This window comes from Perognathus longimembris, chromosome 16 (genome assembly GCF_023159225.1).
Source record: "Perognathus longimembris pacificus isolate PPM17 chromosome 16, ASM2315922v1, whole genome shotgun sequence".
In the NCBI taxonomy this organism is placed as follows: domain Eukaryota; kingdom Metazoa; phylum Chordata; class Mammalia; order Rodentia; family Heteromyidae; genus Perognathus; species Perognathus longimembris.
This window is the reverse complement of record NC_063176.1, coordinates 28,878,695-28,896,155: the sequence shown is the minus strand read 5'-3', so window position 1 is coordinate 28,896,155 and position 17,461 is coordinate 28,878,695. Positions and strand designations below refer to the sequence as shown.

Sequence of the window (17,461 nt, the reverse complement as noted above, 5' to 3'; positions counted from 1 at the left end):
CAGGCTCTGAGTTCGAGCCCTATGGCTGACAAAAAAGGAGGAAGGGGAGCTGTTGTTCAAGTGGTAGAGTCATAGTCTTAAGCAAAAAAGCTCAGGGACTATGTCCAGGCCCTGAATTCAAGCCCTAGGATCAGCACACACAAAAAAGGGGGTAGCCTTCATAAAAGCCAAAGGGCAAAACCATCAGTATGAATAAGTGGTGGTGTTGAAGGTAAAAAGATTAGTGAGAGAAGGAAATTACAGTTTGTGGGGCTGGAAGCATCATGTTCACTGTATGCCAACAGGTGATTCTGAGTCCTGCATTCATGGCTTAATGCCAAATCCTGATTGTCTAAATACATCATCCCTCCTCTTTAAAATATTTAGAGATGTTGGATGAAATAAGATCAGCAAAGGCCAGGAATGAAAGTTTTGATCTATTCAAAGAGGAAGTCAGTATTTATTTCTCCTCTTATTGTAAAGATGGATGGTGGTATGAAATTTATATTGAGCTATTCTTAGCTCTTAGCTATGGTAACACATTCAGAGTAACGGAGGGAAGAAGGCCAGAAAACACTGCAAGACTCTTTGACCTGAGGCAAGGTACAGAAATGGCTCCATTCTTTCACACTGAAATGTTATTTGGTGCAGTAAAACTGAAATACCCTTAGAGGAAATACTTGTTTCTTTATACCTTTTGAAAGGTACTGGTGCTTAGTAGCCAATCAAATACAAACACTATATTTTGAGAAACTACCTATAAATAAGGCTAGTTAAAAACAAGGTCACACATGGGCTGGGCTATAGCTTGGTGTTAGAGTGCTTGCCTTGCATATGGAGGTTCAATCACCAACACCCCCAAATAAAAAGTCACTCTGTCTTGCTCTCTTCCCTCTCTCTCATATATACATTTTTAAAATTCAGTAATCAGAATATTATTCCACCAAGGCAGTTTATGACATTATTTCACTAGCTGAAAATGAAGGTTCAGTGAATCCAAGAATAACTCTTGTTTATTTAACAAAAAAAAAACCCTACACTGGCTGACCGTGAACATAGTAGAGCTATACAATGAATCTATGCGTGAGGGATGAGATGGCACCAGGGCTACTCTGTGTATAGGAACGTGATTCATGACTTTAATGCTGCTTCTGACACCTCCTTGTCAATGCTAATTATATAGCCCACTACACGTGGAGGTATCATACAACAACCCAAGGATTTCTTCCTCTTCACTTGAAGATATAACCAGAGCAGCCTTCTATCGTTTATCTGTGTGCCTTTTCAGAGGCAGGTCAGGAGTCAAAACTATTTCTAAACTTCTGTTTGTTTTTTGCAGGACCTGGGGCTTGAACTCAAGGTCTGGGCACTGTCCTTGAGCCTCTTTGTGTTCAAGGCTAGCACTTTAGCACTTCTGGCTTTTTTTCTGAGTAGTTTATTGAAGAGAAGAGTCTCACAGATCTTTCTGCCCTGGCTGGCTTTGAACTGTGAGCCTCAGATATCAGCCTCCTGAGTAGACAGGATTACAGGCGGAAGCCACCAGTGCCCAACTACTTGTAAACTTCTTAATGACCTTCATTCACCTAGATAATTTTTTCTGCACTGTTTGGAACTTACAAAAGTCAAAAAGATCATTTAGTTAAAAATTATGCTTTTTATTGTGCCAATCTCATAACTGGAACTCAAGGCCTAGGCACTATCCCCTGAGCTTTTGCTCAAGGATAGCCCTCTACTATTTGCTTTTCTCTCATACATTTTCTCCATCTATCACTTTAGAAAGGCCAGTTCCTGAAAAATCTATATGGTTATATTTTTGCTTACTTACTCAGATTCCCATACTACCACAAAATAGTCTTGATCAGAAATTTTCTTCCTGTTGTCCTAAGTACAGCTTGGAGGAGAGTAAAAAGGAAAATTTTCTTCATTTTGATAAAGAAAACCATAAGCATGGCACTGCAGCTTCAGGTTGTAATCAAACAATGACAATTGTAGTCAGAAAGGAAGCTTCTAGAAAAACTTGGATACAGTGGTTGTGAACAGATTTTATAATGAAAAGCATCTTGTAGCTGGAATTATAGCATATAATCCTGATCTTAAAGGAAATAACCAGAGTAAACCATAGCTAGTTGCTTATAGAACCAGTAGGTAACTTTTCTCTCCCTACCATGATCTAAGTGACACCAAGATTGTACCCTGGGGAAATGCACAATTAAAATAGAAGGAGGGGGCTGGGAATATGGCCTAGTGGTAAAGTGCTCGCCTCGTATATATGAAGCCCTGGGTTCAATTCCTCAGCACCACATATATAGAAAAAGCCAGAAGTGGTGCTGTGGCTCAAGTGGTTGAGTGCTAGCCTTGAGCAAAAAGAAGCCAAGGACAGTGCTCAGGCCTTGAGTTCAAACCCCAGGACTGGCAAAAAATAAAACAAACAAAACAGAAGCAGAATATGACAAGGAAAAGAAGAATATCAGTACTAAACAAAGCAAGCAAAGTAAGAAAGAAACCTGGGGAAAAAAAAAGGTAAAGTTGTGGTAAGTGACACAGAAAAGAAAATTTGGGGGTAATCCATTAGGACTGCCATGACTGCAGGAAGCCCAATGTCTCCCAGGCCTTGGCATGGGCTTGCCCACTGCTGGAGGAGGAACACTTGGTAAGTCTCCAGAGAACCTTAGTACAGATTGGGATTCTTACACTTGACTCATCTGGTCACTCTTAGGAGCCTCTTTCCTAGAGAAGCAATCTTACAATCCCCTGGAAACACTAAGTTCACGTCTACTGGTTGTTTTTTATATTATTCTACTTTCATATTCATACCTAACTAAAGATATAACATGTGAAAACTTTACAAAGAATATAATATATATACATATATAACACATACATCCAGAATACATAGAGTTCTTACAACTCAAAAGAAAATTCCAATTCAAAAGTGAGCAAAGGACAAGGGGAAGGAGTTAGGAAGGGGGGAAGGGGGGAGAAAAATGAGGGAGCAGGTACCAAGTTTGATAAGAAATGTACTCACTGCCTTACATATGAAACTGTAACCCCTCTGTATATCACTTTAACAATAAATAAATAAATAAAATTTAAAAATAAGAATATACAAGATACCACTGTTAAATACTTATGGAAATCATTTTAATATCAGTAGTCATTGAATATCAGTAGTCATTCAAAAATGTAACTACCTAAAACACATTGTAAAAATACACATATGTATATATAGCATTCACTTGTATATATAATCTCCAAGAGGGATTAGAAATAGTATATATTATTCATTTTAATTTGCTACACTCTTATTTTGGTCATTGGTTATATAAAAAAAAGCATATGTTCAATAAACACACACAAAGTGAGCAAAGAACTTCAACATTTCTCTAAAGAGGAAACACAAATGGCAAATAAGCACACAGGAATAAAAAGATGTTCAATATCATTAAAAATTGAGGAAATGCACATCAAAACCACCATGAGATATCACTCCACAGTCATTTAGGATGGTTCATAATAAAAGATGGAAAATAACCAGTATAGTGAGGATGGGGAGAAATCAGAATCCTCATGCCTTGTGTGAGGAAATGTAAAGCAGTGTGGTCACTATGGGGAAGTCTAACAGGTACCCTCCTTCCTTCTTCCTTTTTGTCCTTCTTATGCTCTTAAATCTCTATACACAATAACTACATACTCTGTGGAAGTTCATTACAACAGGAACTGGTAGACACAGGAAATACGGAGATTATAAGTAACAACAGGTGGACCAAAGATTGAGGAGACATTTCTATATACTGTGGATGAGAAAAGAAGAGCACAAATTCATTCACAAACCCCCAAATTGATAAATCATTCAGTTTTTGTTTTGTTTTTTGTCTGTCATAGGGCTCAGTACTGTCATGGGGCTCAGTACTGTCCTTGAGCTCTTTTGTTCAAGGCTAGTGCTCTGGCCACTTTGAGCCACAGCTCCACTTTTGGTTTTGTGGTGGTTAGTTGGAGATATATTCCCATCCAGGCTAGCTTTGAACTGGGATCCTCAGATGTCGCCTCCTAAGTAGCTCGGATTAAAGTAGAGAGCCACCAGCGCCCAGCCACATCATCAATCTTTTTGCAACTCCTTGTAACTATGTTTAAGGATGAGAGCAATTAAATAATTCACACTGGGCTGGTGCCCTGGCTGTGAAGAACCATCCACAGAAATCCAACAGCACAGCCTGGATTCCATGCCAGCGAAGGTCACTATCTCCACATGACTATCTCCTCAGGTAGCCTGTTGCTGGAGCCTCCCAGCACTGCAGACAGGATGCAAAGGATATCAATTTAAAGCTGTGTGGATGATTTATAATGAATGGTAAGTACAGTTCACATGACCTAATATCTCATAAAGATAGTAAGCTACATTTGTGCACTGGGGGTTACCCCCACGGTCTTGCATATGCTAAGCACCAATAGTCTACCAATTCCAGAACAAGCTACCCTTACACATACCCATCTACAGATGATTACTGCTCAGCTCTTTCACATCACTAAGGAAAATGGGTCAGAGCCACAGACAAAAAAAATGTTCGTGATCTTCAGGCTTTCACTTGATTTGAAAAGAAATCATCTGTAAATCAAACTCTAAGACCTCAGGCAAGACCTAACTTATTCATGATTCTTTAAGAGAAAATAATCATAATGACACTTACGATTCTAATAGGCAGAAACTGGTCTCCGAAGACATATTCCAATTGTAATTAAAACAGGGCTGTCTCAGAGCTCCCACTTCACTTGAATTTATATTAAAATAATGTTGATGAGCTCTTGGATCTATGGAAAAACTGCTTTGACCCGACAAGAGAAATGGCAGAATCTCCCCCTTCCATGAGCCATGAGGTTTGCTATGAGCAATGTCCTGGGGAAACAGGCAGAATGCACATTACAAATCTCAGTGGCATTTTTCCATGACCCTTAACACAGTGCTTTCTAAAATGAGACGATGCTATGTGTATCACACTAGTTAATAGATGGAGTGCTAAATAGACTGTGCCCATCACTGGCCAATCTGGTGGAACCAATCAAAACTCTAAGAACAACAGCTTTCTGGAAACTGATTGGGATCAAGGTTGAGATTTGAATCCCCACAGTATGTCACTTAATTAGACTTAAGTATTTTCTATCTAGAAGATTCCAAACATCCCCTTGGCTTCTTCTCTGTCATTCAAACCTCTCTTGGCTGCTCTAGAACCAGTTCTGCATTGTAATCCATTCATCCAGCTAACTTTGCTGCTGAGCTTCTCACTACCTGACAATATGTTACAGACCTGATAAATAAGTAATTTATTCCTGTTTATTGTAAATATCTCCCACCAGAGTATCTCCTGTTTATTGTAAATATCTCCCACCAGAGTATCAGCTAAAAAAAAAAAAAGCTACTTTGTTTTTATCCCAGGTTAGACACTACAACAAAAGCTATGAGCTGAGATCTATCCACCTTGGTTACATTCAAGGAAATGGCCTCCCTGACTTGTTTTCATGCTACTGTCAGGATACCCAGTACATGGTGTGTACATATGTGCTTGTTCATGTGAGATAAAAGTGGACGGCTGAGCTGAGGATAGATATAGCACCTTTCATTAAACTTCATGCCACAGAACAGTTACTTTTTTTCCCTACTCAAAGGTGACCAGAGACTGCTGCCTTGTTTTACTTCTCTGTACTTAGGGTCAAGAGGGTTTTTTGTTTGTTTTTGTGTGTGTGTGTGTGTGTGTGTGTGTGTGTGTGTGTGTGTGTGTGTACTAGGACTTGAATTCATGGCCTAATGACCCTGTCCCTTAGCTTTTCACCAAAGGCTAGCCCTCTGCCATCTGACCAACAGCTCCATTTCTGGCGTTTTGGCTGGCTAATTGGAGATAAGAGTCTCACAGACTTTCCTTCCCAGGCTGGCTTTGGACTGTGATCTTGGCCTCCTAAATGGCTAGGATTACAAGTGTGAGCCAAGGGTTCCTAGCTTAATCTGGGTTGTTCGTAACAGACAAAAGCATCATCAAATGATACACAATATATACACATCTTTCCCTCCACACACACCCCTCTATGTGGATAAATACACGAACATTAACAGCTGCCCAGATTGTGAGGTCAATTGAAGAGTCAGAGTCCACTGACAAAACTGTTGTCCACAGGACAGTTGATGGCAAACTCATAGCTACTTAGAAAGAAATACTAGAGCTGAAGCTGGATACAGCATGTATCTATTTTTTATATATGATACTGTGAATTGAACCTAGGGCCTTATACATTCTAGGCAATTACTCTACCACTGAGCTACCTTCTCAGCCTTACACTAGACATCTTTACGACATTAATCAGTACAGTCACACAGAACCATATACATCTCAGAGCACTGTTTCTTGATCCACTAACGTTCCTTCACACTATCCACAATCATTTTTGTCCTAAGAAAAAACATGTTAAAGTGCTCACTTGAATGAACATCATATCCATTTACTCAAGAGTTATAATTGCTAATATCTAATACTTTAACCAGCTTTTCTCGCAACTAACTAAAGTTACAGGGCCACTGACCTATTCAGGAAAGCAAATCAGCCTCAACAGTGACATTATGAACAAAACAAAGTTTATCACCCATGTGAATGTGTGACAACTAACATGATATATTATGAACACTCACCCAAAGACACACACACACACACACACACACACACACACACACACACCTGACCTTACCCCCAACATGCAATGTCTCAGGTAGACATCTTGCAACATACAATGGCTGCAGGCATCCAGTGGTCCTCTAAGTGGTTCAGAGTTCCCAATTCCTAATCACAATGAGAGTTTCAGGCAATGGAAAACTCAGCTCAGTTACTTGACCTCTGAACCTCACCCTTCTCACCAATTAAATGAGGGCTTGGTCAGGTTCATGCTGTCCAATAGGAATGTAATGAGAGCCATATATGTGATTAACCCATGGCTACAGAAGAAAAAGGTAAAACTGATGATCACAGAATTTTATTCAACCCATTACCATGGCCAAAAGGTTATCATTCCCATATGCAATTAACATTTAAAAATTGTTAATGACATATGTTGCAGCCTTTCTCATCTCAAGCAAGATCTAGCATGCCATTTAAGTGGGCAGTATATGTCCATTTAGACTGGCCCCTGGGGGACCTAGTGGGGTGAAAGGGACAGACAGGGGTGGATGGCCTCTGATATTCCTAGTAATCCTAGAAATTATTTCAATCAAACAACAGTTTTGCAGACTAAACTTTACTTAGAGAAACTAGAAAGTGTTTCCTGGAAAAGTTTCAGTGAAAAATGGTGTCTCCTTCTCTCTCTCTCTCTCTCTCTCTCTCTCTCTCTCTCTCTCTCTCTCTCTCTCTCTCTCTTCTCTCTCTCTCTCTCTCTCTCTTTCTCTCTTTAAACATGTAATTTTAATTCAGTGGAACTGGGTCTGTAAACCAGGAAGGGCTTTGATCTGCTCCTGTGAACCTGCCTGGCTCTTCCCAGCCCAGGTCCCTGTACTGCAAATCTCAAGGCACTGAAAAACAGTGCAGATCACATGTAACTCTTGAATCAATGAGACATCTGAAGAAAGCGTAAGAAGAGAAGACAACGTGTAAACTGAGAATTCAGCAGGAACGACCAAGAAAAACATTTGCTAACTGCGTTATCGCCCAAAGATGAAGATAATGCTAGGAAAAACAAATTTGCCAAGGACTGCAATGATTTCTCTAATTCCTCCAGGTTTACTAGGGAAAACTCCTTCCCTTCCTCCCACTCGTGCTGGTTCATTAGTCCCTTTATGAAAAATGATCTGCCTCCACCAGATGGCCGGCCTGGGTTAAGAGCGCAAGACAGAGCTCAGAACAAAGTAAAGCTAACTGGCTTGCCCAGGGACTGAACCTGTGACCTTGACCTCATTAATACTAGCAATGTTAACCCATCACAGACATGTGTGGACAGCTGCAGCATATGTAAAGCCACTACATCTGCCACTGTGATCCCCTGGAGAAAAAATAAGTTATATGAGAAATAGTAAGTACTTTGCAGAAATTCAATGTACATCCTACAAAATTAAGAAGAGTGAGGAAAGGAATGAGAAGGGGAGGGATGGTGACATTGATCAAAATATCCTGTATTCATTGACAACTGTGTTGTCAAAGGGCAACACTGTATATATACCTCTCTCTCTTTCCCTCTCTACATAGACACCTTTGCTGAGAGATGAGACATGTTTTCCTGATTTTGACATAAGACATCTTGTACATGTACTGAAATGTCACATGTTATCTCATTAATATGTACACATCTTTTTTCTAATCCTGGGACTTGAACTCAGGATGTGGGCTCTGTCCCTGAGCCTCTCTGTGCTCAAGGCTAGTGCTATACCTCTGGAGCCACAGTGCCACTTCTGGCTTTTTCTGAGTAGTTTATTTTGCTAAAGGCTAGCACTCTACCATTTGAGCAGCAGCTCCACATTTGCCTTTTTTAGGGGGGAAGGGGTACTTGGAGATAAAACTCACAGATTTTCCTCCCTGGCTTCAAACCATGATCGATCCTCAGATCTCAGCCTCCTGAGTAGCTGGGATTACAGGTGTGAGCTATCAGGGCCCAGGAATTTTTGTTTTTTACCTGTCAGTTAAAAATAGTTTAAAAAATTTAAGTTGAATATAAATATTTTTTAAACTTTTCAGGAAATGAAGGTAATTCTGAAGCAATGATATGAGGCAGCCTGGGATAGAGGAGCAGTGTGTCCACCACCCCACTGGCTGCCCCCTGCTTCACAAGAGCCCAGCTGTGACCCCATGGGAGACTATAATGGCTCTGGAGATAGGGGTTGGAACTGTGCTATTTCCTTTTTGCTTCTTTCAAGTGTGGAAACCATGCACTAACATTTATGTACAAGAATCTCCCACATTATTTGTTGACCTCGGCTTATCCTGGATGTAAATAATAACCAACTGCTCATGTAACCTCTTTCACTCCTTCCTTGTCCCCAGGTCTCCCTGACTGCCAGCAGATCCCTAATCCTGGGTGGAGGGGGGGGGGTGTCAATGAGGACAATGGGCCAGGAGGGGGGTTATTAGTACCTTACCCAGTCCAATATCTTCTTAACAAGTGATCCTTCCTTTTCAGTACCTTCGAATAAACCCTCTTAGTGGCTGAACTTACACTCTAGTCTAACAACCTGTATCTAGTGACCTAAGTACTTACTTCTGATTCATGTTTCCCAAAGTGAGGCCAGGTTCAGTGGCTCTCACCTGTAACCCCAACTACTCAGGAGGTAGAGCTTCAGAGGATGGAGCAAGACTCCATCTCAAGCAACAAGCCAAGCTTGAGGGTATGTGTCTGTCACTCCATAAGGTCGGAGGCTCTCAGCCCAAAGCCGGTGGAGGCAAAAATGCAAAAGCCTACCTGAAGAAAAACAAAAAAAACAAAAACAAAAACAAAAGAAGAGCTAGCAGCTGCCTTCTGTGTCTTTTCTTCAATCACTTACCGTTTAATATAGCACAGATTTCACAAACAAGTTTACTGAGATTTTCTAAAAAGCCCTAAGGTCCACCATTGGATTAAATACAAATATATAAAAAAGCTACTAAATATTTTTAAACTTGTTTGAAAATATTTATGGTTTTTTAATTTTTGACAGAGTAAATGGCCTCCTCTGGTAAAAATACAAAGTCTTATAAATCCAGCAGATCTACTGTCTTCTTAAACATATTTGATCATGTAACGAAAATGCTGACAATAAAACTATAAAATAAACTCTGAAAAGTTTATTCCATTTCCCATTCACACAGTTCCTTCAAGTAACTTTTTACTTGTAGACAAGGAGTGTGTAATCTTAGAGTTCTCACATGTGTGCAAATCACACATGGAGTGCATTCATGAACATCTACCTCAAAGCTAAATTATTTACTTTTTATCTATAAGTATTTCTACACTGAGAATTAAAAGGGTGAGTTCAGGGGCTTCTGACTCATCCCTGTAATCCTAGTTATTACTCTTCTAAGGCTAGGATTCAGAGGATTGCAGCTCAAAGCCAACCCAGGTAGAAAAGTCCAAGAGACTCCATCTCCACTTAACCAGCAAAAACCAGGCTGGAGGCATGATTTGTGTAGCATAGCACCAGCCAAGCAAGCAAACCTAGCAAATGTGAGGTTCTAACTTTCAGTCACTGTACTGCCAAAAAAAGAAAAGGGATGGAAAATGGAATGGTAACTAAGTTTCCAAACGGTCTGAATAGGTCTGGGGATATGGCCTAGTGGCAAGACCGCTCGCCTGGTATGCATGAAGCCCTCGGTTCGATTCCCCAGCACCACATATACAGAAAATGGCCAGAAGTGGCGCTGTGGCTCAAGTGGCAGAGTGCTAGCCTTGAGCAAAAAGAAGCCAGGGACAGTGCTCAGGCCCTGAGTCCAAAGCCCAGAACTGGCAAAACAACAACAACAACAACAACAACAAAAACTGTCTGAACATACATATCCAGCAGTAGTGACCATACAATAGCTATAATACTTAACAATGTTTAATCCATTAAGAGTAAAGACAAAAGAAATAAATTAATAGGCAAAAAAATCAAATCATTACAATAATACACAAATCCATTAGCTGAACTACTATTTTTTGTGGGAGGGTTGCTTTTTTGATTCTGTTCTGTTTTTGAGAGAGTGTTTCATTATACAACACAATCTAGCCTTGAACTTACAATCCTTCTGCCTCAGCATCCTGAGTGCTGAGATTATAGGCATGTGCACTGCTTGCTACTCCTCCAATTTGCAAAAACCATTTCCTAAGGAATGAAATTTGATGTTTGACAAAAATAATAAAAGCATATCTAAATCCAAGTATATCTAATCTTAGCATCAAAAAAGATGGCTGACAAACAGAAATATTCATCTATACTAATTCTGATTTTAAACTTGTATGCTTTGGAAAAGACTAACCTTAGCTCAGCAAATTAACTATTTAAATATTTGGCTAAGAGTTGAAAGCCCCCTACATGCAGAAATATGGAAAGCTATAACACAAAAGCAAACTGAAAGTCCTGTAAGTATCCAAGTACAAACAAGATGCAACAAGTGTTTGAATAACAGATGTATAAGAAAAGCAGTGAAATTCACCTTTCTATTGTCTGTTAAATTTATCTGTGTATTCTAAGTACTACTATAAAAATATGTTTTCTTTTCTTTTCTTTTTCTTTTTCTTTCCTTTTTTTTTTTTGCCAGTTCTTGGGCTTGAACTCAGGGCCTGAGCACTGTCCCTGGCTTCTTTTTGCTCAAGGCTAGCACTCTACCACTTGAGCCACAGTGCCTCTTCTGGCCTTTTCTATATATGTGGTGCTGGGGAATTGAACCCAGGGCTTCCTGTATATGAGGCAAGCACTCTTGCCACTCCCAGCCCCTAAAAATGTTTTCTTAAAAGCTCTTTCATTCTTCCAAATAATATTTTTAAGAGAACAGAATCCCAGAAAATCCCAAACAATTAAACTTAAAATACCATTGTGACCATAGCAAACACTTGTACAGAACTGGCCTGTGAATGAATATAGGGAGGTTTAGTTGGTGGTGTTATCTTACAAGTACAATTAGTGCTTTTACTGCCTTGGAGTTTTGAGATCAATCAATATACTATAAAGTGCTCTGTGCAGTTCTTGCATCTTCATTTTGTGCCTTAATAATAGGTGACATCCATTCGTTATGAAGTCTTCTTAGAGCTACACTGCTGTTTTGTGTCTCTTCTAAAGATGCAGTAAACCTTTTAGTGCACCAATAAAATAACCAATTAATTGACTCTCTCACAAAAAACCTCAGAAGCCACTCAAAAATGTTTCCATCAAAAGAGCAGCTAATCAGGCACCAGTAGCTCACATCTATAATCCTACTTACTCAAGGAGGCAGAGATCTGAGGATCACTATTCAAAGCTAGCCTAGGCAGCAAAGTCTGTGAGATTCTTATTGCCAATTAATCACCAAAAAAAAAAAAAAGCCAGAAGTGGAGCTTTGGCTCAAGTAGTAGAATGCTAGCCTTGAGCAAAATGATGAAGCCTGGGCCCTAAGTTCAAGCCCCAGACACACACACACACACACATACAACAAAGAATGAATTACTGCTCTATGTTACTGCTCTCCACTGAATTAGAATGAATTACTGCTCTCCACTGCTTTATAAGGTTGAAAACTGACTTCCAATGAGTCTTTTAGAAGGAAACTATAAGCCAGGTCCTGATGGTTCAAGCCTGTCATCCTAGCTACTCTGGAGGCTGAGATCTGAGGACCATGGTTCAAAGCCAGCTGGGCAAAAAAATGTGCAACTTTTATCTTCAATGAACCAACAGAGAATGAGAGGTGGTGCTGTGGCTAAAGGTGGTAGAGCACTAGAGTACTAGCCTTCAGTGAAAAAGTTCAGAGAGCACTCAGGCCCTGAATTCAGGCCCCATAACCAACCAAAAAAAAAAAAGGAAACTACAAAAAGCTGTACCATAATGGGCAAATTCTTAATGTTGTCATTAGTCGTGTGTTAAAGGAGGGTGAAATGTCTTTTAGTAGACATAGTGAGGGGACCGTGGAGTCCAGAGACAGGTAAGTTTTGGGCTTCTATAGAACTGTTTGAATTCCCGAAATCATCCCTTGCTAACTCTGGGACAACTTAATGAACACCTGAGTTTCAATTCAATGAACAGTCTGAGTTTCAATTATCAATTAAAATGAATTATTTCTTTGTGGAAACACAAGGCCCTGTGCCTGGCTGTTGTAAGAACTAAAGTGGAAAGCAGGTGTACAGGGTATGTTTAGCACAAGAACTTAGCCATATCAAATAAGCAACTAAATGATCTCTACATGTTTAAGTGGTTTTTTAATTTCTTTTGCGGTGATAAGATCAAACCCAAAGCCTCCTAAATGCTAGACAAGAACTCTACCACTAAGCCATGAAGGTTTAGGCTACTTGAAGGGGAAACTGTAGAAAACAACAGATTGTTTTGAGTGTACATCTGATAATCCTGTAGATGAGGGCTTTTCAAACTGGCAGTCCTGACCCAAGAAATTGGATGGGAGGTCACCATGTGCCTCAAAAGCAGGATTTTACAAATAAGACAGAATAAAAATACACAAGACTGCACTGACCTTAAGAATCTAAGCATTATTTCATAATTTTTTTAATAGCTTAGCACCAGGCATGTTGGCAAACACCTGTAAATCCCAACACTCAGGAGGTTGAGGTAGGAGGATGGAGGGTTCAAGGCCAGCTTGGGCAATGTAGAGGTTTACAGCCAGCCTGAGCTAGGTGGTAAGACTTGGTCTCTAAATACCAAGGGATGTTCCTCAATGATATGCTTGCCTATATACATACATATGTATACGTCCACATATATGTTATGTCCCTATATGCATACACGTATTTGCACTGTCTTTTTTCCCAAATGGCAATGTAAAATGCATCTTACTGTGCTCCCCAATTTAAAGCTACACTTTTATCTAAAAATAATGAAAATAAAACTCAACTGGTACTGATACTCATATTATTCCACTTGTTTCACAAAATTCCTTAAAAATAGAGTGCAGTTTCTCATGCCTGTAAATCCTAGCTACTGAGGTCGACAAAATCAGAATTGTGGTTCAAAGCCAGCCTGGGCAAAAAGTTAACGAGACCTCACCTCAATCAGTAACTGGGTGTGGTGGTATGTGCCTATTTTACCAGCTATATAAAAAGCATAAATAGAAGGATTGAAGTCCAAGCTAGCCAGAGATAAACTCAAGACCCAACTGGAACAACACGAGCCAGGATACCATAAAGACACTTGCACATCCATGTTCATTGTTGCACTATTCACAATAGCCAAGTTATGGAATCAGCCCAGATGCCCTACAACAGATGAGCGGATCCAAAAAATGTGGTACTTATACACAATGGAACAATATTATATATAATTTTCAGGGGAATGGATGTTAAGTGAGGTAAGCCAAGCTGAGAGAGACAAATATCATATGTTTTCACTCATATGTGGAAGCTAGATCTAATATACAGTGGAACATGGTAAATTATACAGGATGCTAGGCATTCACACAGTGAGACCAAAGGCGGATACTCTTCAGATCATATAAAATAATATTTACATAAACAAACTCGAGGAAATGGAAATGAGAAGTTTTTTCTTTGTTGTTGTTTTCCTTTTTTGCCTCTTTTTTTCCTTTCTTTGTCTTTAAGAGGCTAAGGATGGCACAGAAATGAAGGCACAAAAGGTGAACATATGCAGCAGTCGTACTCACTAGACACTATGCTGAAAATGAGCTATACAACACATTGGCAAGAATGGGAGAGAAAAACTGGGGGAGAGAGAGGGAAGGAGTTACACTCTCCAAAGAGAACTATAATCATTATCTGACTTAGATGACTTCAATCCCTCTGTACATCACCTTTATAATAACAATAAAAAATGTTTTTTAAAGAACCTACTAGTAAGAGAACACAGCAAAGAAATCTCAGGGGATGGCTCAAGGAGTAGCGGTCCAGCCTAGCAAGCGCAAAAAATGAAATCCTGAAGGAAAGAACCATTGCCTCTCCATTGTACAGATGAAGAAAATGAGGCCTCAATTCAACATTTGCAAGCACAAAAGGAGGGTCATGTGAAAAGCCAGGCTCAGACTTGGTCTCCAGAATCTACAACCTGCATACTTTCCCAGGTCAGTAAGGACTGGGTGGTAAAATGTGCCTTTTCCTTACTTAAAGGTTACCCAAAGCTCAACTTTTGAGGTCTGAGTGACATTGTCTGGGGTGGAGCACCAGGTGTGAAATCCAGCTCCCCCCCACCCCACCCCATGGCCCTCTGGTGGCATGCAGTTGGCAAGTCATTTAATCCCAGTGTGTCTGCATTTCCCCTCACCTACAAAGCGGGGATGATAATATCTGCCCTGCTTCCTGGCCTGTTGGGAGAAAGTATAAACACACCTAACAAGTGAACTGTTCTTTTGTCCTCCTCAGTTACAGGAGAAAAGCATGGGAACCACTCACGAGGTCCAGTTTCACAGAAGCACTTGGGGGTGGGTTGTCTTGGCTTGCATGCACTGCAGGGGAAATGCTTTTCCAAGCGCTTGCTTGCCCCCAGAAGACCTCCAGTAAATGCTGGTTAAACTAAAGGAAGTAAACCAGTTCCCCCTTCTGTACTGTTGTTCATTTAGATTTGATTTTCATTAGCTCATTCTTTCAAGTATGCTATTTATTGAGCACCTACTATGAGCCAGGTTAGAAATGTAAACTGTTCTTTTCTTTAATGGACCAAAGGACTACACCCTGAAGATACTTCCACTAATTGCTCTGAAATTGTGCAAGGAAGCAATGCAAATATGCAGCTTCCACCTCTACCAACAACAATAAGTTACATGATCAGCATGTTTTATAGTTGATGGAGAACTCTCCAACAGCTTTTCTCATACCAATGCCCTGAGTATGTCAAATGGGTGTTCCTTCAGTGTCCCGCATCTACCACTATGCCTTGAGATTGAAAATTTCTCAGCTTGTTAGAGGACGCTGAGCCTCTGACGAGATAACATTTTAAGTAATTCATAGAGTAAAGTGATCTAATAGTGTAAAAGTTTCTTGTATAAGTCAGAATTAAAGTTATCCATACTACAACCACATAAGCCATAGGAGGTTCATCATTGAAATGTTTCTTTAAAATTGGAAAGATTTGAAATTGTTTACTTCCAGGTGATTTGCTCTTGAATATACAGAACTAGGTAGGATTCTGTTCTCAAAGAATAAAGGCCTTCTTCAAAATTATTCAACACTGCTGGTTGTATTCTGCCTCCCCAGTCACACACAATGCCACATAACTGTTGGCCATTTTATGGATCATTCAACTACTGCAGGCTGCTTTTTCCGAGTATCTCCAATATAAGGGACAACTTAATGAATTCATCACATGCCACAAGGTATTTGCTAAGATTCTCCCACTAAAATTCCCTTATTCTTTGTACACCAACCACTCCCTCACCGCCTCCCCCTACACACACACACACACACACACACACACACACACACACACACACACACACACACCCCTACACCAGATCAGTTTCCAGGCCATTATTCACAGAGCCATATTAAAATTTCACAACACATGGTGGTAGTTTCTAGGTTTCCTCCCTCCCTCCTACACCTAAGCAATGTGTCTCTAATTACATATTCTGTCTGGAAATCCACAATTCAGAAAACGATTATGATGCTGCTATTTTGAAAACATCGAACACCAATTTCGTACGTCTGCTCTTTCGCTGACTGATAACCTTTTTTTTTTTTTCTTTTAAAGGCAACCCCACCCACCTCCACCCGTCCCCATCACTCCCACCTACTCCGTCCCCGGGGTTGGTAGGTCGGATCTTCCCACCTCCGAGCCCGTCCAGCCCAGGCGGCCGGGTATCGGAACGCCTGCCGCCGCCGCTGCCGGCCGGGGCGGATCAGCGGATGGCGCCCACCCTGGCCGCGCGCTCCCGGGCTCAGCCCTTGCCGCTCCGGGGAAAACCTTTGTCTCCCCTCGGCCACCCAACGGGTGGCTCAGCAGAATTGGGGCGGCAAGAGTGTGTGCGCGACGGTTTGCAGAGGTTAGACAAAGCGATGCGGCTGTGGGCAGCGGGGCTGAGCCGCCGGCGTCCCGGCTGGGGATGGCGAGGTCCGGCCCCGCGCGGGGACCCCGAGACGAGACGCTGGGGAGTGGCAAGGGGCACGGGGACCACTGGCTCCCACGCTCTCGGCAAGTTCTCGGGGCGCAGCGCAGAGGCAGGTTCTCGGGTGGGGACCCCAGGCGCGCTCGCCGCGCAGCGAGCAGGTTCCCCGGGCAGGGTCCGCGCCCCGCACGGGGATGACGCCCCAAGTTCGAGGCCGGTTACCCCGAGCGTGCAGCACTCTGGGGTTAGGCTCCAGAGTCCCGGGGGTGCCACGGGCCCGGCCAGAGGGGCGCGCGCAGTAGGAAGAAGCCGGGCCGGGGCCCCCATTGTCTCCATCTGGTTGCAGCGGCGGGCGGGGAAGGCGCTCACCTGCGGTCCCCCCGACGCCCGGGCTGGCGGAGCGAAGGCTGGCGACCCGAGCGAGCTGGCGGGCGGGCGGGCGGCACCCGCGGAGCCTCCCCGGCGGCGGCGGCGGCGGCAGCGGCGGCGGCACCCGGCAGCGCTCCCGCCTCTCAGGCGCCCGCGGTCTCCATTGCGCTCCCCGCAGTCGCCACCGCGCGGCACTGCGAGCCCGGCCCCGCGCGGCGTGGTCACATGCTCCGCCACCGCCGCCGGCCGCGGCCTCGGACCCGCGCCGCCGCCCCGCCCGCCCGCGCTCGGGGCCCGCCGCCACCGCTCCCGCCACTCCGCTCCCCGAAGGTGCCCGGGAAAGGGCGCGCGGGCTGCGCTCGTGGGGTGGGGGTGAGGGGACCTGCCCGAGGTCACCTGGGCGCACGGCGGGCGCACGTTGCCTGGGGGACAAGGACACCAGGGCCCCG

The 17,461-nt window shown here is 42.4% G+C and overlaps 1 protein-coding gene across 5 annotated transcripts in view; it reads right to left on the bottom strand.

Moving 5' to 3' along the window:
• The window catches only part of Cracd (capping protein inhibiting regulator of actin dynamics), a 203,682-nt gene extending 186,589 nt beyond the window's left edge, over positions 1-17,093 (bottom strand). For all 5 annotated transcript variants that reach the window (XR_007213512.1, XM_048363818.1, XM_048363819.1 and 2 more), the window contains exon 1: positions 17,013-17,093. The gene's annotated coding sequence lies outside the window, so the exon portion shown is untranslated. The remainder of the gene's footprint in view (positions 1-17,012) is intronic.
• Between the last annotated feature and the right edge of the window lie 368 nt (positions 17,094-17,461).